This window comes from Ochotona princeps, chromosome 22 (assembly GCF_030435755.1).
Source record: "Ochotona princeps isolate mOchPri1 chromosome 22, mOchPri1.hap1, whole genome shotgun sequence".
Lineage (NCBI taxonomy): Eukaryota > Metazoa > Chordata > Mammalia > Lagomorpha > Ochotonidae > Ochotona > Ochotona princeps.
In genome coordinates this window covers 28,158,253-28,181,995 of record NC_080853.1, presented here as the reverse complement: position 1 = coordinate 28,181,995, position 23,743 = coordinate 28,158,253, and the positions used below count along the sequence as shown (strand labels likewise).

Sequence of the window (23,743 nt, the reverse complement as noted above, 5' to 3'; positions counted from 1 at the left end):
GAAGTGAAGAATATGAATTTCATTGCCAACAAATTTGCTCTTAGTACTGACCCTGGCAACTCAGGGAACATGCTTAAGGAATTGTTGTAAATAACTGATTAAAGAGGAGACTTCAAGTTATGGCAGAGTGAGAAAGATAGGTCCTCTCTCTCAAAAAAAAAGCATTTTTAAAACTGGACAAGGTTACACACATGCACGGTCATGGAAAAAAAAAACACAAAACCATCATGTACGCACACCCTGTAACCATTTCAGAAATGTTGAATTGCAGAACCTGAATCTGATTAGAACTTAGATTTTAAGGACTGTTGCCCTTGAGATAAGGATTGCTGGAATCTATGGCATGCTTGTTCATGCCGTTCTCACAGGCTATGTGGGAGTTCCTTCTGGGAGAGACAGGCTGTGCTATTATAATCAAAAAAGACTCACCTGATTGGGATGCTTGCCCAGAGTAGTGGTGGAGGTGATGATTTTGGCCTGGTGAGGTTGTGGTTGTGGTCATTATAAGCCTATACTCAGCTAACTGGAAGCACAGGCTCAGTGGAGACCAGAGAGGACTTACTAAGCTGTTACTGTGTCCCCAGCCAAGCCTAAAGCTGCACGCATGTGCACAGGGGGCACAGGAGACCAAGCTGCACCTCAAATACAGGGAGGACGTCAAAATGGCTACTCATCAACCTGTTAGCATAGGCTAGAAATCCATCTGGCTTAAGGAGGTTGCCAAAATGATTCCCCAGTCATTGGCTGGCAACTAGGCTGCAGTAGAATGGATCAACCTCTAGGAAATCAAGATTAAAAATGAAAGAAAAAAAGAGTTAAAAATCCAGGTAGATATATTGGAGAAGGTTCACATCATGGAGGAAATTTCAAGCCCTGTGTATTACAAACAAAACAAATAATCCTCCAGACTTCCCGTACAATAAGAATTCTTCAAAAAGAACGTGGAAAATGTGCTCTGTGAAATCCATGCATGGATTTAATTTTTTTCCACCAAAATAAAGTTTTACTTATTATTATTATTTTTATAATATTTGAAATGATAAACGAGAAAAAAGAGAAAATTCTGGGGAACAATTCAATACTCAGAAAAACTGTCCTTTAAAAATGCAAATGAAATAAAGATGCTCTTAGTTAAAAAAAGATTGGATTCCCTTCTTATAAGTAATCCTTAAAGAAGTTTGTGAGGTTAAAGGAGAATGCCATGTGAAACCATTGAGTAATGGTAAAGGTACTAACTGACAATAGTCTTTAAGTGTGTGTTTGGTCTTGTTCTCTATTGAAAGACACAAGATTGGTTCCTAAGAAATGTATGCGGACTGTGTATAACAGCAGAAACCAGGAATAAAGAATACAGGTATATTTGAGCAGGTGGATTAAATTCATGTTCATTTGAAGTACATTATGAGCAATTTATATATATTTAACTATATATATATATATATATTTTTTTTTTAATTTTTGGTTAGTGTTTTTGGCAGAGAGAAAGAGAGCTCTCATCCACTAATTCACTCTCCTAACACCTGCACCAGCCCCAGACTAGGCTAGGGACCAAACCAGGAGCCAGGTGTTCATTCCAGCTCACTCATCCAGGTGGGAGGAACCCAATCATTTGGGCTGTCACTGGTTCTTCTCAAAGGCAGTCAGGAGAGGAGATCAGGTAGCAAACTCTGGTGCTCTGATACAGGAAAAGCATCTTAAATGAATCTTTTTTTGTTTGTTTTAGTTGATGTCTTCACAACTAGACCAAATGCTCTCACCAAGACATACATTGTAAACCTTCTAGCAAATATGAAGGGAAAAAAAACAATTAAGAAAACATAGGTGTATTTAAGCAGTTTACTGAACATATCTATTTAAAGAATGTTGTATAAGAGGAACAGAGGGCACATAGAAAATCAATCGTAAAATGGAAAATGGAAGAGTCACTATATAGGTTAGGATGCTTGTGTCCCATTTCGGAGTACTTGGGTTTATCTTTCAGTTTTAGTTTCCACAATTTTTTAAAAGTGTCTTATTTGAAATGGCCTGCCAATTATCTCTTTGCCTCTCACATAATAATAAAAAAACCAAAAATAGCACATACAAATGCAATCATTTAAATAATTGCATTAATTGTTAGTATCCAAATATACTGATCAAAAGAGAGTTGACCATTGCATAAAACTGGCAAGTTCAACTAATATGTCTTCTATAAAAGAAATTCTGGCTCCAAAGACACAAATAGGTTTGAAATAAAATAATTAAAAAGCTATTTCATACAAACAGTAACCATAAGAATGTTAATTATTTCTAAGTGCATGAGTCAAGATTAGTGGAGACAAAGAATGAAAGTTTATGATGATGAAAAGGATGAACCTATCAGTACTTTACGTGTGTATTAGCTTATGAGCCTTAGAATTCAAGAAAAACAAACTGAATATCCAGCAACAATAGATGCAGATTTTTGTAAAATTAAATAATTAATGAATGGATCCCTTTTCTTCAGGGTTGAATAGTTGGTTGCGAACATAAAACCAGCAATGTATAAGCAATTGGACAACACTACCGACCAATTCATTCTAAGTGAATACATAAATAGACCACCCAATGACTGCAAAATATATTTTTCGTAAGCACACATGAAACATTTTCTAGAATATATCATATGTTAAACTATTAAGAAAATAGAAGACACAAATTAATAACCTAAACAATGAAAGAGAAGATATTCTTACTAATTGTAACTAAGCTTAAAAACAATTTAAACAATTGTTTAAACATTTTTTTTTTGCAAGAGATAAGTAAAAGATTCAATTTGATTTCTCCTGGAGGGAGGGGAAGGAGTTGGAAGGAAGTCTTCCTTTTGCAATCATCATCTGTTTCTCTGGTCATTTCATCTACTTCTTCATCTGTTAGCTTTTCCCCTAAGTTTGTCATGATGTAAAACAGTTCTACCACGGTGATGTAACCATTTCTATACTTGTCAAACACTCAGAATGCTTTGCGGATAAGAAGATACACTTACTAATTGTAATGAAGTTTAAAAACAATTTAAACAATTGTTAAAGTGTTTTTTAGCATAGATAAAATTATTAAATATCTAGAGATACAGAATTATGAAGCAAAAAAAATTAAAAAGTAATTAAATGACCAATTTTTAGAAAGATTCATTTTTTTTTCCATTGGAAAGGCACATACACAGAGAGGAGAGGTACAAAGAAAAATCTTCCAGCCGCTGGTTTACTCCTCATGAAGCCACAATGGCTGGAGCTGAGCCAATCCGAAGCCAGGAGACGGGAGTTTCTTCTGCGTCTCCCACGTAGGTGTAGGTCCCTTGACTGCTTTCCCAGGCCACAAGCAGGGAGCAGGCCAGGAAGTTGAGCAGCCAGGACAGGAACCAGTGTCCATATGGGATCCTGGAGGATGCAAAGCAAGGATTTAGCCAATAGGCTATCACTTCAGGTCCTAAATGATTTTTTTTAATATTTGTATGGGCCAGAATTGCAGGCCGTCCTATCAGCCAGCCCATAAATGCTGTTATAAATATCCAAATGGCGCTTGGCAGAGAAAAACATTCCCCACCTCTGCAAGTGATGTTGGAAAAGTCTAATCATTCAGCAATTCTGTAAGAAAATATGCTGGCAAATGACTGTCAGAATCAATTTGTTTTGGATTTCATGAGGTTGACTTCATGTAACCAAGGGAATATTTAAAGAACACAGAAAGGAACACAAATTTGATGAGATAATATATTTAACTCATCTGCCTATTAACCTTCACTTTTACCATGGTGAAGGTGACCCATGTTCCTGATTTTGATAGAAGAGGAAATAATGTGAAATGTGTTTGCGAAGAATCACGGTGTGCTTGTCTGGTAGTCTCCCAGGTGGATCACCTAGAGCATTGCACTTGTTTCTTATGACTTGAAGATTCCCCAGTATATCCTGGACAGCATCTGCTGAAAAGTATTTAAAAGTAAATGCACTGGCTGTGGGAACTTGTGACAAGTGATAGGAAATCAGGAAAGCATTACATTGATTGGAAAATCTAAGAAGGAAGAGACTGGGGAAAGAGATAGATCAGGATATAAATGCTTTGAAAGGATCTGCCTTATGCCATGAAATTTAGAAAGCCACCAGCTGGCATGAATGAGTTCTCAGAAAACACCAGAGAAGATCTGAAGATTTCTTCTCTGGCTCCCTAGGCTTAGTGAAAGCAGGAAGTGAAAGCTAATGGGGACTGCCAACAACATGAATAATCCGCAGAGGAATGTTTCCTCAGGAAACCAGCCAACCACTCTGCAGAAGGTTCAGTTCTGGTCTTTTTGTTTCAGTATGGACTAGGTTAACAGCAGAGACCTCAGTGACCAGACATTAACAGTTCATGGAAATTTACAAATTAGCATAAGCCACAAAAAGTAGTAACGATATATTAGGGTGGAATGGAGGAAATACTTTATTTTATTTATAATATTTTGTTTTATTCATAATATTCAAAATGCTCACTTTATGTATTAACGCATTATTTTGTCAAATTTTTGTTATGCAGTTTTCAAAGACATATAAAGTTGAAAAAACTTCTCAGTGAAGTGTCCACATATTCATTAGCCAGACGTGCCATTGCCATTTCACTATGCTTGTTCTATCATATGTCTGTACTTGGAACAATCTGTTTATCCATCAATTCCTTTTTCTTAAAATATTGTGTTTATAAATGCAAAGTGAAAGCAACAAAGGTTGAATAGGATTTTTAAAAAAGATTTATTTATTTATTTATTGGAAAGTCAGATATACAGAGAGGAGGAGAGACAGAAAGGAAAATCTTTTGTCTAATGATTCATTCCCCAAGTGGCCACAATGGCCAGAGCTGCACTGAACAGTAGCCAGGAATCTCTTCCGGGTCTCCAACACGGGGTGCAGGGTCCCAAGGCTTTGGGCCGTCCTCTCTGCTTTCCCAGGCCACAAGTAGGGAGCTGGATAGGAAGCGGGACTACCGGGATTAGAACTGGCGCCCATATGGGATCCCAGCACATTCAAGGTGAGGACTTTAACTGCTACGCTATCATGCCGGCCTGTGGATCTGCCTTTAACACAGTCATAGGAGAACTCATTATACAAAAAGAAGATTACACAGACTTCCTTCAGCTGCACGGAGTCTTGCTTTATGGAGTACAATATTAATGAATTACAACAGCAAATTCGTTAAATATAAATATTATGTGATTAACAGAAAAGAGAAATACTTAGATTACTATCTCATGAATTACCAAAACATATATGGAACATTTATTTATGCTATGATTTTACCTCACATTCATAGTAGAGGCCCATTTTTAATTCTTCTCTCTCTGAATGTTTTAGTATTATTAAGTGTGAATAATTTGGATGGTGTACAATTTATATGATGGAAATAATGGAATGATGTAATGACTTTGGAGCAAGTTTTGTCCTGTCTCAAGAGAACACATAATTGGTTTGTGTTTATGGAAGAGGATGAAGAAGAAGAGGCATAAAATGGAATAAGCCCTTTTATCTTCATCAGAGTTTTTATTTTCAGAAGAGCGCAAAGAATTTTTATTTGGTTCCTGTATTCCATACATAGGGTCCTCTTAAACTTTTTCACGAAGTAAAATTTATTTTTAAAATTTTATTGGATGGCTTGCTTTTTTTTTTTTTTTAATCGCTTCATAAAGAAACTCTGAAGCTAAAGAGGTTGCATTTAAGAACTGAAAGTTATACAGGAAGCTCTGGGAAAACGTAGATGCAGGCGGTGGATGGTGTGGTATAACTGCATGGAACGGTTCCAGAACTGTGGGAAGGGAAATAGGATTTTGTTTTTTGTTTTTGGAGACATGAGGGGCTTGTTTTCTTCGTTCTTTTCCTTTACTCTTTTTTCTTCTTTGATTTTTACTCTTCCTCCTCCTGATTGTTTTTCTTCTTCTCCTTCTTTTTTTAAATAAGCCACTAGATAAATGAAGCTTACTACATGATTGTTTTATTCCGATACTCCTTTGGGATGTTAACAAATACAGCGTGACACAATGTCAGAGCTTAACAGTTATTGAGCTGGTTTTCCTTAGAGCCAGTCCTTTTGAATGCTGAGCCTTTCTGAACAGTGATGAGGACAAGAGTTGAAGGGAATGAGGTTGAAGATTTGTGTTGTTTCTTGAGTAAGGCTAAGTATAGTAACATGCACAAACTTACAGTTACATTTCAGAAAAAATTTTCCTCCAAGACCAGCTGTTGTCTATGGTCTTCAGTGCTTCATTAGAGATAATCTGAAATGTTTCTTTTACCTTGTGAATAAATTCTGAAAGATATTTTATCTTACAAAATTCAATTAATTATCTTCAAGCATTCCTTGTAGTACTTAAACACAACGTGTCTTTTGATTTTGGTTATGAACAAGGAGAATTTTGTAAGTGCAACTATGTTTTAGATTTCGTTGCTAACAGTATTTTTAAAAGCTGCATGTTACTACATGTTTGCATTAATCATCTCCTTTAGGATACAACACTTTAAAAAATTATGAGAAACAATAAAACTTCATTTGCATAGCTTTTTCATGAACCTTGTAATGAATATTTTTTGTAGCATGCCTAGAGAAGACAAAGTGAATATTTCAGGTGGATTTGAAATGAAAACAAGAGTTAATGAGACAGAGAAACAGTAAGTTTCTTCTAGCTGGCAGAATTGCCAGTTAAGTCGAGAGTAGAAGATACTGAAAAGGCGAAAGTGAAGTTTTAAAATGTGTGGGCAGATGTCAGGGTGTCCATGAAATCTCAAATCTGTGACAGCAGAGCAAAAAGACAAGAGTTTCTTTTCCGAAACTAAATCATAATGAAGGAGAAATTAAGGAGAAACTTGAAAGTAATTTGTAGAAAATAGCAGTGAGTGAATTATTATTTCCCAGTTCCTAGGAAAGCATCCGCTGTCTGTCATTAAAAAGAAAGAACTTTGCTTGGAGTGGAGTTCTCATTGTCAGGCAAGGACTGAGAAGACGCAGGGCATGGAAGACAACACCGGCTTGGGAAGTCAGTTGAGCATGGGAAGCAACGAGGCCTCGTTGGACTGAATGAGTGAAAGAAGCATCGCTTAGGAAAAGGCGAAATCAGTCAAGAACAATTCCATTTGTTTACAGGTTTGGAATTGAAAAGAAGTACAATAAGTGTGACCTTGCTGCCCCAAAGTTAGAAGATAACTCATAAGTGACATTTCCTGGTAGATGAAGATTCAAGCCATTGAAACTCATCCTAAAGAGAGATATGTCTCGGGCCTGGTGCGTTAGCCTAGTGGCTAAAGTCCTCATCTTGCAAGTGCCTGGCTCCCATATGGGCGCCAGTTCTAATCCCATCAGCCCTGCTTCCCATCCAGCTCCCTGCTTGTGGCCTGGGAAAGCAGTCGAACATGGCCCAAAGCCTTGGGACCCTGCACCCACATGGGAGACCCGGAAGAAATTCCTGGCTCCTGGCTTTAGATCAGCGCAGCTCTGGCCATTGTGTCCGCTTGGGGAGTGAATCAATGGACAGAGCATCTTCCTTTCTGTCTCTCCTCCTCTCTGTAAACCTACCTTTCCAATAAAAATAAAAAGAGAGGTGGGGGGGAAGAGATAGAAAGAGAGAGAAATGCCCTAACTCTTATTTAAGATAGTTTGGTCTTAATTTCTTGGAAACACTATGCACCTAGCCAGAGCCCTAAGTTGTTGTTTTGCCATCTGCATGCCTCACATCATGCACAAATAACAGCAGGTGATGGAATTTCACCTGAGGTCTGATTGCGCCCAGGGAGACTTCACAGGCTCCAAATACCTGCTTTTATCTTAGGCATCGAGAAGCCCATTCAGACCCTCTGGTCTCTGCCAACTTGGCAAGGAGAGGAGTTGGCACACTTCCCACGCCGGGTTTCTTTCAGTCTGAAGGTTTTGAAGTAGGTCTGAGTCTGGCAAGTGAGGTTGTGATAATGCTATGTCGGGTCCTTGTGAGGTCTTTTATTTGTTGACTGTAAGCTTTTCATCATTTGACATGAATGAGAAACATAATTCCTTTGCAAGAGTATTCCTTTTTTTTTTCTTGTTTCTTTAAAGTTATCTTACAGGCTTCTCAGTTACCATATGAAACCATAAATTCTCAGAGCAAATGCCTGTTTTGACAGAGAACTTTAAAGATGCATGGCAAAAGTTGAAACAGGTCCTAATTGGTGGGATTTAAACACTTTAATACTTAAATAGTTATGTTAATAAAAAAAGACCCTAAAGCATTCTTTTAAAAAATATTTCTCACAGTTTTTGTTACGGCTCTAAAATCATAGATTAAAGGAGTTCAAGAAGGGAAATATAATTGTGTTAAATTTCCTCTTTGGCACAATGATGAAAATGATGAAGTTTATAGTAAGACTACAAATTGTAGAGGGGTGGTACTCATTTTACCACATGGCAACTTTAATGACATTGAACTGTTAAAGCAAAGTAAAGAAGTTGGAAATGAATAGTTGCTCCAGGGACTAGGGGTTGTAGCTAGTGGGTTAAGCTGCTGCCTTTGATGCTGGCATTTTGTTGAATCCCAGCTTCTCCACTTCTAAGCCAGCTCCTTGCTGATGTGTCTGGGAAACTGGTAGATGCTGGTCCACCCATGTGGCCGACCCAGATGGAGTTCCTGCTTTCTGATTGGTCTAGACTGACTGTTTCTGCCATCTGGGACTTAGCCAGCTGAAGCATGCTGCCTTATTTCTCTTACGTCTCTTTCTCTCTGTCACTCTACCTTGAAAATATATAAAGAGATAAGTGTTTAGAAATAAACAATGGCTATGAAAATTTTAAAAACTACATTAGGAAACACACTAGATACTAATTGGGTGTATTTCATGTGTATGTTTGTGTTTTGTATTTAAGTGAATTAATACTACAATGAAGCATTTTATGACCTCAGTGAACTGATCATGGGTCATGCTTCTCAAATCTCTCTGTAAATGTTCCTCTGTTAGCCAATACCTTAGTTTTCACATACTGATATGAGTCCCAATTTCTTTAAATTTTTGTTAGCAAAGTAAAAAAAATAGTAGTAAGTTCTATGCCATTTTTTATATTAACTTTTGTGACCTTCTTACTTACCTCTATACCTGCACCATATTTCTGCTTTTCTAAAGGCATTATGGGATTCTTCCTCACTGTTCGTGTCATGACGTGATTCCTTCTTGCTCTTTGATCGCATCCTGAATCGGAATAGTTTATTGCCTCATTATATTGTGAGAAATTGTAGACCAGTGTGGAAGGAAATTTTGACTCTAAAAACTATGCAAACATGTAGTAACCCTGTGAATCATGAGCTCTTCGTAAATGAGTGTTATGGGTGAGAAGCTTCAGCTAGAGTGTGTTTCCTAGGTTCTCTCTCACCTCTGTGAGTCTCTACTTCTAGCTTTCACCAATGAAACGTGGGAGAGAACAAAGGATTACTTTCATAAACCTTTTAGGAAGAGAGTATGACTTTTCCAAATTGTCTTTCCCCATCAGCTGGCTAGTTGTAGACAACTTTTCTGCGTAGACGACAGTCTGTGACCGAGGAGTAAAGCTTTCTGTGTCACCACGTAGAGGGAAGCTGACCGCTGATCAGAAACCAATACACTCAACTGCTACAGGAACATGAAAGAAGTATCCTAGACTGCTCTAAGAACATGCAATGAATTTCTTTTGTATTGAACCAACAAATAATCCCTGCCACAATATGGGAAGGAAATGCTGCTTCCTGTCAGATTTAGAAGGGCCTACTAATCCTCTTGGATCCAAAAAATGGAAGGAAAAAAAATCTTTAATGTGTTGAATGGCAGCATGATTTTGTGAATGGGACACGTCTATTCTACCAAAAGCCTTAGGTTATAACGAAGCTTTGGGTAAGATCCACAAAGCCCTTGGGCCCTTGTCCCCATGGTAGAAACTCCTGATACCGGGCTTCGGAGGGGCCCTGGCCATCACGGCCATCTGGGGAGTGAGACGGCAGCTGGAAGATCTTTCCGTGTCTCTTCTCCTCTCTCTCTAACTCCAAATTCCACATAAATTAAAAATATGTATCTTTTTAAAAAGAAAAAGTAGCTGCTTGGGGAAAACACGTGCTAAAGCTCAAAAGCAGGAAAAGATGTGCATATTGCATTTAATGATATCGCAGGTGAGGAAGCAATTATTGAACAACTGGAAGAGTAACCTTTCATTAGATTAGTGCCAATCAAAGAACTAAAGGAAATATTTATGAGAGAAAGATTACACTCTAAGAAGAATAAAGATTATGTAAGAAGAACACTCAAAAATCCTACAAAACTAGATAGGTTAACTTAGAAAGTAATCTTGCTAATTATCAGGTGGAATTAGTGGTATGTAAGATCAGGGGAAGAATATTTCACATTGAAGGGCAAAACTAGAAATGAAATTGAATTCCCTGGAAAATTAACTTGGAAAATAATGTGAGAAATACAGGTAGAGAGATCTCACAATCCCAATTCTAGGTATGTATCCATAGTAAGTGAAATCAGTTTATTAAAGAAATAGCTCAACTTCCAGTAAGCCATATGATGTATTTGATTACGATGTCTATATGGACTGTTAAATCTGGTGAGGAAACAATATTACAGTACTCCATGTTTTGTAAATATCCAAGTTTTCTATTGATTATGGAATTTTAATTTATCCCTGCACAGCAACAGTCATCAGAAAAGATTGGCATCATTACAATTTTTTTGAATTCTTGTTTTATAGTTTTGCATGATTTTGAAGTTCTTTTTATAAAGATTGTATCTGATATGAAATTTAGTCTTCCAAGACACCATGGTAGCTTAATGGGCTAAATCCTCTGCCTGCAGGTGCCAGCATTGATATAGGCACTGGTTCATGTCCTGGTTGCTCCACTTCCCATCCAGCTCCCAGTTAATGGCCTTGAAGAGCAGTGGAGGATGGCTTAACTCCCTGGGGTCCTGCGCCTGCATGGGAGACCCAGAAGCTGCTGGTTCTGGCTTCAGATTGATTCAGCTCCAGTCTTTGCAGCCATTTGGGGAATAAATTAGCAGCAGATGAACAATATTTCTCTCTCTCTGTCTCTCCTTCTCTCTGTAAATCTGCCTTTCCAATAGAAGTAAATTAATCTTTTTTAAAAAATTATTCTTCCACATTATTAAGTTAGATTGTTTTTATAGGACTTATTATTCTGTAATTCCTATAAATCGATTATTATTGCTACAGTAAAGTGCTAGTGACTTTCATATATTCATTTGAATCCAGCTACCATATTGAATTCTGTTAGATTATTAAATTTGAAATAAAAAGTCAGTTTATTCTAATATTTTTACCAGTTGTGTCACTTTGGAAATCTTATTTCATAAGCTTCAAAGACATTCTTGTAACAATAGTGGTGAAGCAATACTAAATTATTTTCTCCATTTCAGTGAAAATAACTTCAGTGTTTCACTGTTTTTTTGTTTGTTTTGCTACTCTTGGGTCTTTAAGATGAACCCCACATCCCTATAGTAAGTAAAGTTCATTAATGATGGCTGGTGAATACTGCCAACTACCCTTGAGGTGTTTATTGATATAATTATATCATTTTACTTCTCTTTTTGGTTAGAGGGGATTGCCGTATCTCAGAACCCGATAGAAAAAAAGTCAAGAAAAATAATACCATTTAGTAAAACTATATAACCTGTTCCCTGCCTTTGTGAAAAATTCAGCAGTTAAGAGGGATATAGGATAAAGTGTTTATATCAGCACTGTATTAGGCTGTAATCCACATGAAATTATGCAGCTAAGAAAGTAAGCACAGCTTTGAGTGTGGTTTAAATGCTACAAGATACAATCCTAATGCTAGAAAGAAAAAGAACAATTTTATTCATGAAATCATGAAATCAGAGACAACACTGAAGAACTAAAAATAACATATTCTTCCTCTACTTCTCCACATATTAGTCTTTTAGGTCTGTCTCCACCTTTCCAACTTCCCTGATGAGCTAAGACAGAAGTGTTTTTATTTTATTTTGGCTTGTTTTTATGACTCATTTCAAATATCATTTACTCTGTGAAACCTTTCCTCACCCTCCCGTGATTGCTCTGTGTTATTTGCTCTTCCTCTGCCATTCTCCTCTCTTTATCTTCCACCTGTAGAGAGAGGATTTGGCTTTGTTTTGTCTATACTTTCAGGGATCATTGCTGGAGAAGCTGCTCTTTTGTCGTGTTTTGTATATGGATCTCGCTGTGTTATGTCCCTGCCCTTCTCATCCCCATCTTCAGAAGCTTCTTTATTCCATCAGGACCAACCCTGAGACATCGTTACAGGTCACATATGAACACCAGGCATGCATACATTTTGCTGAAAATGTCCTGGGGAAATAGAGAAGAGGATTAACATCATGCACTATAAAGCATTGCTTAATAAAAATGGATTAGATACCTCCATTTCCCCCCCAGCAGAATATCTCACATTTTTCATATCACCGTTTCCAGATACTGCATCATTCCAAGTAAGTTTGCTGTCACCCCTGGCTTGCATAAACTACTCACCAGAGCAAAACCTCTATGTATTGTAAGACTTGTTCCTTGGAGGCCTCTTCTCTCATCTTAGATTATTTGCTCATTTTATGCCTTTGAAATCCATCTCATTTTGGGAGATGAGAGAGTGGGGCAGTGGGTGGAAATAAAAATTTAAACTGTAAATATCTAACAGTAGAGCTTATAGTCATGTAAATAAAATATAATTGTAGCATATATATCCATGTAAATAAAATGCTCTTTATATCCTTGTAAGTATATTCTTATACTTACAAGTCTATCTCCTGTATAACACTAAGCATTCATTTTTAAAGCGATGACTGTGTATTATTTTCTTTGTATTTTTAATACCTAGCAACACGCCTGGAACATATAAGCACTTCATAAATGCTTATTGGATGAATAAAGAGTATGTGTGCATGGTTGTAATAAAACCGGTGGTGAGAACACTCAGCCTTAGTCATAGCACTTTTTCTATTTGTCTTTTTTGTTTTCACCTCACCATGGTTCTTTCCTGCCAATCCCGTCATGTGGTCAGTCCCAGTCCTAGTTCTTGCCCTGCTCTCCATGGGTAGTGCCCGCCCTTGGATGCTGAAAGTTACTGCATGGGTATTCTTGTTTATATAGAAACGACGTGTACTTTCTGACACATCACTTTAATGCAGTAAAGGGTATTGCTCTTGGAATGCTGTCAAGATGACTGTACTTGCTCTTTCTCTGTGTTTGGTACACCTCAAGTGTTTCATGAAGACCCCTCATCAGACAGCAATGATGAAAGGGCAGGAGTGATTTTGGCTCACCAGAGCAATTCTGCAGAGTACTTTTCATATTCATCTTCTGGGTGAAATTTAGTTGTATTTGTGTACACACACACGTGTGCATGCAGGGGCATAGATTTCAACTACATTAAAAACAAGAAAAATGTACAGTTGGCTTTTTCTATTTTAAGAATATCAGAATAGCTTTGTAATATGACATGTCTTTGATATTACAAGGCTGAGGCATTATAGTTTATTGCTGGAACTAAAACAAACTTCACCCTCAAAAAGAAATAAACAGAAGTGAGAAAAAAATAAAGCACTAATATCAAATGCAAGAATGAGAGGATATTTTGTAGAGTGGTCTGAAAACAATTCTTTTTTTTTTTCAAGATTCTTTTATTTTTATTGGAAAGGCAGACTCACAGAAAGAAGGGCAGAGAGAAAGATCTGCTGATTCGTTCCCCAAGTGGCCTCAGTGGCTGGAGCTCAGCCAATCCAATAGCCAGGAGCCTTTTCCCATCTCCCTTGCAGGTGAAGGGTTTCAAGTCTTAGGGCCATCCTCTACTGCTTTCTCAGACCACAAGCAGGGAACTGGATGGAAAGTGGAGCAGCCAGGACTCAAATCCATGCCCATATGGTACCCTGCCAGTTGCAAGGCAAGAATTTAGCCACAGAAACATTTGAACCAGGCCCTGAAGGCAATTCTTAACTCTGGGTTTGAGAGGTCCCACGTCTCTACAGAGACTGATGATTCATCTATGCATTGTTTTTTTTTTTTAAAGATTTATTTGATTTTTATTACAAAGTCAGATATACTGAGAGGAGGAGAGATAGAGAGGAAGTGGAGCTGCCGGGATTAGAACCAGCAGCCATATGGGATCAAGGCGAGGACCTTAGCCACTAGGCCACACTGCCAAGCCCCATCTATGCATTGTTAAGAGTTCACACTGGAACTTCCCGGTCAGCCAGAAGCCTTTGATCTATACTAAACTGATGTATTTATATATATATTTATATTTATATTATTATATATATATTATTTATATATATACTTATATATATATTTTATTAATTACATTGCATTATGTGAGAGTTTCATAGGCTCTGGGTTTCCCCCAACCCCTCCCCATGCCCTTCCCCCATGGTGGATTCTTCCACCTTGTTGCAGTATTACAGTTCAAATTCAATCAAGATTCTTTCTTTGCAAACATATACCAAGTATAGAGTCTAGCACCTTATTGTCCAGATAAGTTTAACAGTTTCTTGGAGAGACCATTTCTGGTCTGAAGGTAGAGCTAGCAGAATATCGTCCCAATCAATAAAGAGTCCCAACATAACATCAACAACAATTTACAACATTATGGAATTGACATGGTTTTGAGTAACCAGTATATTACAAAGAATGCAAGTTCTTAGCCACATCCTGTGACTAGCTCATTGATATTTCAATTTTAGTTTATATACAGAACCGGCTACTATATACCTTAAAATGGCTATAGGGTACTATTCAGCTGTCTCGTGTCTATTTTCATTTTAGTATTTAGATGTTGCTATATCTTATTTGTGGAACTTCCAGCTCATTTTCTCTACAACAGATTTTTCAGTCTCTTGAAACTCTCTGCCTACTCTGTTTTCTGTCTCTGGCTTTGCATGAGATTGCTCATCATTAATATTTCAGTATGGAGTTGAGATCCTTCTGGTCCATTTTGTGCACAGGGACCATTAAGAAAATCTGCCGTCCCAAATCTAGTCTTAGCATCAAGCATTAAAGCATGAGCTTCCAGCTATGGAATACAAGGTCACAGAAGTCGAAGCTCTCTGACTATCTTAGTCATAGATGTACTCCTTCCTCCTAGAGAAATGTCTGGCAGTTATTAGGCAGTCACCAAATAAATAGCTTTTGAAAGAAATATTTTTGCTGCAGTCAGACTTTTTAAAGTGCCAGGATTCAGTGTCTTTTTGCCCCCTCTCTGGTTGTTACTGACTTTGCTAAAACAATTTCTCTGATTGAACTTGCATATTAAGTAGATATTATCTATTATCCTATATTTGTAGATGCTGTTCTTCGCTTCCTCTTCTTATTTCCTATCCTCATTCACTCCCTCTTTTTCTTCTCATTCCCATCTTCAACTAGCTTCCTGTTTTAGAACACAAAAGTTGAGAAGCAGTACTGGAAGAATACTATTAACTTCTTGCATGGTTTTCTCCTGAAAATGGTTCCATGAGAATCACAAATAGATGTGTTGCTTTCTTTTCTTTATTTTTTAAAAAAGATTTTACCTATTTTTATTGGAAAGATACACAAAGAGGAGTAGAGACAGAGAGGAAGATCTTCCGTCCACTAATTTACTACCCAAGTGGCCACAATGGCCACAGTGGCTGGAGCTGAACTGGATCAGAAACCAGGAACCTCTTCCAGGTCTTCCACATGGCCGCAGGGTTCCAAGGCTTTGGGCCATCTTCATCTGCTTTCCCAGGCCACAGCAGGGAGCTGGATGGGAAGTGGGATTGCTGGGATGCGAACCAGCACCCATATGGAATCCCAGCATGCTCAAGGCAAGGGCTTTAGCCACTAGGCTACCACACCAGGTCCAGATGTGCTGCTTTCTAATCCAGTCACCAGCATGCAGAGAAAACGTTGCATGCCACTGTCTTCTCCACACTGAGGAGGAATCATTAGCATGTGATAGTCTCCTCAGCATGCCTGGTTCCGCAAAGTGCTGTTGATTTGAGGGCAGATTTTTTATAATTCTGTGGGGGTTATCCCATCGCTTAAAACTGTGCTTGTTAAAGTACTGTCTACCCCCCAACTTTCTCAAAAAACATTCAGTGCTGCTTCAGCAATTCCATATTCTGCTTCTGAGGGCCAACAGCATGGCCTGCTGCTGGCTCAGCGTTGTGGACTTTGAGCTCTATCTCCATGTTGGTGTAACATGTGTTGCCTCTCCTAGACTTCAGGTATTTCAATGCTCTCCTCTCACCTTTTCTCAGGGTCATTAGGCTCTTGTTGTTTCATTAGGAGATCCTTGGATTAATCACTATTTTTTTCAGTATCCAAACTTCACAGGTTCAAAGACAGCAGCCTGCAGTTTATAGAATAGATATCCTCACCAGTCTGCCGACAGATGCCATTTCTGAAGTCTACTTCCAGAAATGTGAGAGTTTATGGTTTCTAGGTACCCCTAAATGAATTAATAAAATGGAAACTCTGCATCTGGGGATCTTGACACCATGTCTGAGTCTTTGCACGCTTGTCTTTACACATCCGTCACAGTCCTGACGTTGGTTTTAAAGGCTTCTCACAGTTGCCCTCAGACAAGGGTAGGAGAGTTTAGTTACAAGAGTTCTGGTGATCCACATATGAACAAATGTCTCTACAAATCTGAGTTTAGTTCTCCAAGTTTGCTTAAATGAGATGCACGGTACTTTCTGCATATAATTAGGTCTCTGTATGCTTTGCTGTGTATTCAGTCCCATGGTATTAAAAGTTAGTAATACTAGTGGTGACAAACATTACTGATGTTTATTAAGTATCAGTTATGTAGTAGAAACTGAGCTAATTGGCAATTTATCATTATTCTGCATGCCTGTGCTGCATTATTTTCTTACGACAGATGAACCGAGTGAAGCCTTAGGAGGAAAACTGAGGAGCTTCAGGTTGCACTATGAGTAAATACCGGAACTGGTGCATTCCTACGCTCCTGAGACTGTAGCTGACATCATTCTACAGTGCCATGTGGCTGGCTGCGCCTGATCCTATCTTACCAGGTGTTAATAATAATATTGATAATCTCTATTTTAAGTCATGGGCAAATTTAGACAGGTACTAGACCCTATTCTGCTTACTTGCTGGAATTTAGTTTTGTTAAATAGAGTACTTACATGCCAAAGCACTTAAATTAAGTACTTTGCAGATCATTTGCATTTCCAAACAGTAGTAAATAAATACGTAAGTAAACCCTGTAATTTGATAAAAGGTTTCCTGTTTTACTTTTCCCCCTGCTGATTTTCCATTCATTGTAACTGGTGGATATTAGGTCCATGTTGCTGAGTAGACTGAATCTATCCCTTTTCTGATCATGTCCACTTAAGAATGGAACTGCTGGGAGTGAGCAGCATTTATCCAAAATTGATTTCTAAGGGCGGCACAGTAAGTCAGATGACAGTAAGAAGCTGATTTTTTTTAGATGTATTTATTTTTTCTTGGAAAGTCAGATTTACAGAAAGAAAGAGAGACAGAAAGAAAGATTTTTCATCCACTGGTTTATTTCCTAAGTGGCCACAATGGCCAGAAGCCAGGAACCAAGAGCTTCTTCCAGGCCTCCCATGTGGGTGCAGGATCCCAAGGCTTTGGGCTGTCCTGGACTGCTTTCCCAGGCCACAAGCAGGGAGCTGGATGGGAAGTGTAGCAGCCGGCGTACGAGCTTGCACCCATAGGGGATCCTAGCATGTTCAAGGCCAGGATTTAACCACTAGGCTATTATGCCAGCCCCTAAGATGCTGATTAAAAGACTTCATTATAACGATGTGGCTCTAATAAAAAGTCTGCATAGCTCAGAGTACAGTGAGCTCAGCGTACATAAGGGTAGAATGAAAGTTACAGTGTTTCTAACCTTGATGCTTTTCACATCTTCCCCAGCCAGGGGTGACTCTAGTGGATTCTCCTCCTTATTTTTATGTCTGAGTTGTAATAGGGGTTGGGCAAAATATAATAGTTTCTCCCATTGTGAAAATATTTTGTAGAGTTTAATGATTATGTTGTATTTCAGAATTTCACTTACATGCTGTCCATTTACACTTGTATCTCCTTAAAATGTGAAATGAAAACATTTGTAAATCAGAGGTACCATCTTGTCTCTTTGTGTTTCAGGTTGTCAACTATTGTTAGTAATTTTTGGAACTTTCTCTTTACAGTTAGCAGTCTTTCAAGACTTCTGATTTATGTTTCTCTTCATTCTTAAGTTCAACATTTGGCAGATATCTGCAATACTCCTGCCATCACCTACTTCTCCAGAATACATTTACAATGAGCCACTGATCAGATAGGCATCAAAAAAGAAAAAACAAGTTTCTAGCGAACAGCTTCATGCACAACTGAAATATGCATCAATGAATAGCACTAATTAAATAGGAAAATACGCTCACATGCATACCATTTCTATAGAAACAATACTCTGGGGAGAATGACTCAAAGTGTGCGTTGTGGAATCATGGATTTCAGCAGTAGTAATTTCTGCATTTCACATTTAAAAAACAAAGAATGCTTAGAAAACTCTTCCTAATGATCAGTTAGATGCATATCATAGTGTCTCACATTTTTCCCCCTGTGGTTCAACTGAAACTGTAGGATATGATGCTAAAGTATTTTGAATTAAATGACTGCATCTAAATTTCGTGTTACTTCTTATGACCACTCAAGAGAAAATATTCCAAATATGTTGTTTAGGAAAAAGAGGTGATTAAAAAAAATAAGCATCTTCTGGAAGACTGGATGGAATGAAAAACCTTGTTCACCAAGAATTGATAACTTAGAGAAATGGAATACTATATGTGATAACATCTTACGTAACTGAACAAAATACATTTGTTCCCCTTTATATGAAAACGCGTATTTTAAAACAGAAAAAGGAATGGTGCTTCTTTGTGTTTTTTAAATAGTAAAAAAAAATTTTTCTCTGAAGTTTTCCATAGAACTTCCTGCTCTAATTCATATGTTATGATTGCTTCTACTGGTGTGCCTAAGTGATCAAAGGGGACTTAAATGAACTTGATCGTTGAGAGTAATCAAGGTTTATTTCCTGGGCCTAAGAAAGGAATGAGCTTCTCAGAGGCACATAGCGTTGTTGTTTTCTCCTATTATATGTAAATTGTATGATATAATTCCAAATTTATTATATATAAATTTTGTGATATGATTCCAAAGGCTCTGGGATTTCCCTTATTCACTCCTCCAAATCCCTCCCCCCAACTGATTTCCCCCATATTATTACAATAATATGGTCCTTCATAAGCAGTCACACGCCTTCATTCTGCTATGTAAATGTATGCTGACATTGCAGGTATGGACAATGGCAGAGAGTCCAGCGTACTATTGTCAAGATATATCCAACAGTTTCATTGGGTGTACATCTTTAATTTGGAAGTAGAGATGCATACTGCATTGTATCTTCACATCTGGATATGATAGTCTCTGTTACACAGCTACTATATATCTTCTTTTTTTTTTTTGAAGATTTATTTTATTTTTATTACAAAGTCAGATATACTGAGAGGAGGAGAGATAGAGAGGAAGTGGAGCCGCCGGGACTAGAACCAGCAGGCATATGGGATCAAGGCGAGGACCTTAGCCACTAGGCCACGCTGCCGAGCCCCCACTATATATCTTCTTAAATGAAAAGCCATAAAACAAAATCAACAGCGGGAATAAAGTTCAAAAAAATTTACAACACCAGGAGCTAAATAGCATGTTACTGTGTTGATGAAGAAATGAAAACCAAAAATCTTCTTGGAGAAAGTCTGATCTATGAGTCAGTGAAGAATTTAATAAGAGAAAAAAAACTATTTTGAAGAAACTGAAAATAAAAACATAAATATCAAAACCCGTGAGTTACATTAAAAATAGTTTTATTTGTATAAAGTGAACAAACTTCACAGTACAGATTTAGGAGTAGTAATAGTTCTCGCCGTCCCCTGCTTCCTGTCGACATTACTATTCCACCCTCTTCTTTCCTCCCTTTCTTCCTTCCTTCCTTCAGTGCAACTGGGATTCTGAGAAAGGGAGAGAGGCTGAGGACATGTCTTATTAACTGGCAGTACTCACTACTGCACTATATATATACATGTATGAGTTAGGATTTTTGGGCCTGGCATGGTAGCCTAATGACTGAAGTCCTTGCCTTGAATGTGCCAGGATCCCATATGGGTGCTGGTTCATGTCCTAGAGGCCCCGCTTCTGATCCAGCTCCCTGCTTGTGGCCTGGGAAAGCAATTCAGGACAGCCCAAAGCCCTGGGACCCTGCACCTGTGTTGGAGACCCGAAACAAGCTCTTGACTTTGGTTAGGCTCAGCTCAGGCTATTGTGGCCACTTGGGGAGTGAATCATCAGTCAGAAGATCTTCCTCTCTGTCTTTCCTCCTCTTTGTATATCTGACTTTTCAATAATAAATAAATATTTTTTAAAAAATACATAGAAGTTAGGATTTTTACAATCTGTGCATCCATATTTAGCATATGGCAATGATCTCATACACATTCATTTCCAGGCAATTTTAAGCAAATACATTTTTATTCATCTTCTGAGGGATAACAATATTTCTTGTTCCCCTTTTTAAGTAAAGTTACTCCAGAAGCAGCCCTTAAGACAAAAATTGAATTTCTAATAGTTTCTTTGGCAGGTAGGGGAGGAGTGATTCAGATACAAGCAAAGGAAGATGGCCTATGTGGACGTAGCATCCAGTCCTGTCCAAGTGTTGACAAACAATTCGCTCTGTAGGTACATCTGGGAAATGGTATATAATGAGACTTAGAGTCAGTTCACATGAGGAACAAGAAAGGTGGGGTATTCGTACCCTGATGTTTGCCAGTCAGCTGTTTAGAAACTGAAGGGAGTGTACTGGTCCAGCCAGGACCCTTGGGATAGAGCTTTGTCAGCTGGTAGAGAAAAAGATCTCAGGCCACAACATACAGATCACAGAAATTAAAAACCCCGTGGAAATCGAGGCTCAAGGATGTGGGGTCCAAGCACAATTCACACATTCCTTTTTGTTCACAGCACAATATAGACAGTAGGCATACCATCCAGCCTGCTGAAATGTTGGGAATTATCAGGTAAAATGGTGAAGGAGACACTTCCATATTTTTTCTTAGCCTTCAAACGTCTGTTTCTAAAACTTTGCAGCTAATTTATGTATTATAGTGAAGTATACAGCAAACATTGCTTACTTTCAGATTCTGGCAAAGAGAACTGATTTTTAATGATTTAAAAGTATTATTTGTTCTCACCTGCAGGGTTTGTTTTGATGTTTTCTTAGTACAGCTTAAGAGTTGAGACCTTACATTTAAAATATTAGCTCTATTGTCAGGAGAGTACATTTTAATGTTTTGGAGTTGTTTTAAATGCTGGTATCTTTCCACATCCATGATAATTAAGAGTACTGAAATGCGATGTATCTTTACTTTTAAGTGCATGTTTAATTTTCTCATTTATGCCATCCATAACAAAATGAATTGTTCAAATAAGCAGGCTTTGCTTTATTTAATTACTATGAATATTAGATTAAAGAGAAATGAAGTTTTTTTGCATACCACTGATTCTGAGAATGATGAAATTACACTTCAGGAAAAAACCTGTATTTTAATCTGACAGGGATGCCCTTCCAATTACACATGGGTGTTAAGTGATGATTTAGGTTTTATGAAGGACCCTGCACCTGTGTTAGAGACCCGGAGAGGCTTGTGGCTCCTGGCTTCGGATAGGCTCAGCTCTGGCTACTGCGATCACTTGGGGAGTGAATCAGCAGACCCAATATCTTCCTCTGTCTCTCCTCCTCTCTATATATCTGACTTTGCAATAGAAATAGAATAAATCTTTATTTAAAAAACCAATAATATAAGTACAACTTAAAATAAAATAAAATAAAATAAACCTTTAAAAATGTGAAATCATGAATTTTACTTATTAAACACAGTTTAAGGGGGGACATTGTTTTGAACCGAGATCCTGTACTAGGTCCCGTAATCAGTATTAACTAGTTGTCCTCACTCTTGCTTCGTAGGCATCATATATGATCATACTGAACTAAAACAGAGAAGTTATAAGAGGCCCTATATATCTAGTCCAACAACAGAAAGCTCCTTCTCTTTTAATTTTACAAGACAAATAACTTTGAAATGACCAATCTGCTCCCCCTTTTCCCTTATTTCGGCAACCTTTATTTTCTGCCTGGAAAGCCAATACCCTTGGTTCAGCTCTTTGGAGTTCCCGTTGTCTTACAGAGGGGTGTTGCCCAACTCATGAACCACTGAAAGGCTAGCTCTATCTTTCATACTCAGTTTGTAAAAATTGTGTTTCCTGTCACTCTGTAAAAAGGATGAAGTCACAGGGTTGTGATTGTATGTGCTTAGATCATTTCCAGAATGAATAGGCGTACAAAATTATAGGAAAATAGATGGCTGATGGTTTTTCTTTATGGTAGACTAATTTGATCTTGGCAATAGAAAGAGAAAAAAAATTCTCTGATTCTTAATCATGTCATATCATGGGCTTATCTTTTTATCTTTAAACAGTGTATGCTTGGAAATTTCTCATATCTTGTTATTTACCTCTTTTCATACAATAGTTGATCAACTATTTTGCATATTTTCACTCTAAAAACTTCTAAAATTTTAATTAGTAGTCCACATTAGGGATTTAAAAATGTATTTATTTTATGGGAGAGAAATAGAATGAGGAAGAGATCTCATCTATTGATACACTCCCCAAATTCCCGTGTTTGAAGCCAGGAGCTCAGGACTCAGTTCAGATCTCCTCTGTGGGTGGCAGGGACCCATTATGGAGCCAACACCTGCTGCTTCCCAGAGTTCACGTTAGAAGAAAACCGCAATTGGAAATATATTCAGGGCTTGAGTTTAGGCACTTTAATATGGATGAAGGTGTCCCAAGTTGTATTTTAGCCAATGTGCCAAATATACCCTCCAATGTGTAGAATCTGAGTCTTCTTGCTTGTGTTGGATATTGAAGTTGTTCATATATTATATGTATATGTAACATATAATACATTTCTATGTTGATATCTGTGTGTAGTTAGGGTTGAATGCACACACATACACATGGATTACAACAATAACAGCTGTTTGATTTCTAAAATTTTCCATGTACAAGTTTGATGGTTAATTCTTTTTATGTCAGCAAAGATGCTCCTTATTTTTGAACAAATACCAGTTGAAAAAGCAAGGAATTCAGGTTTCCTTCATAAAGCCTAAATCATCACTTAACACCCATGTGTAATTGGAAGGGCATCCCTGTCAGATTAAAATACAGGTTTTTTCCTGAAGTGTAATTTCATCATTCTCAGAATCAGTGGTATGCAAAAAAGACCTAAATGAGAGAAACCAGATGGGGAATTGGGATAGCTTCCCAAGTCTTTTCATGTTTCAATTTTTATTCCTTAACTTTAGTTCCAAATATGGTAAATTTGAAAAATGTTAGATGCATCGATATTTGATATTGCATATTCTCATTTTTAAGAGATAATATATTCTCATGCTTAATACATTTATTCTCCCATTTTCCTACATTGCTACACGATGCAATTTAAATAAAGAAATAATTTTTGCTCTTAATATTACATATGTGATTTATTGGTTAACCAATAAATAATCCTGTTAAGAATATCTTCAAATACAGAAGTATTTTAGAAGAGCGTGGAGATTAGTCTCTGTTTATTCACACACTGAACATTTACTGAATATCTACTTTATGCTTGACT

General features: G+C 37.6%; 1 protein-coding gene across 1 annotated transcript in view; it reads left to right on the top strand.

Annotated features, from left to right (window-relative positions):
• MACROD2 (mono-ADP ribosylhydrolase 2) overlaps positions 1-23,743 on the top strand; it is a 1,523,237-nt gene that overhangs the window by 347,250 nt on the left and 1,152,244 nt on the right. The window lies entirely within an intron of this gene.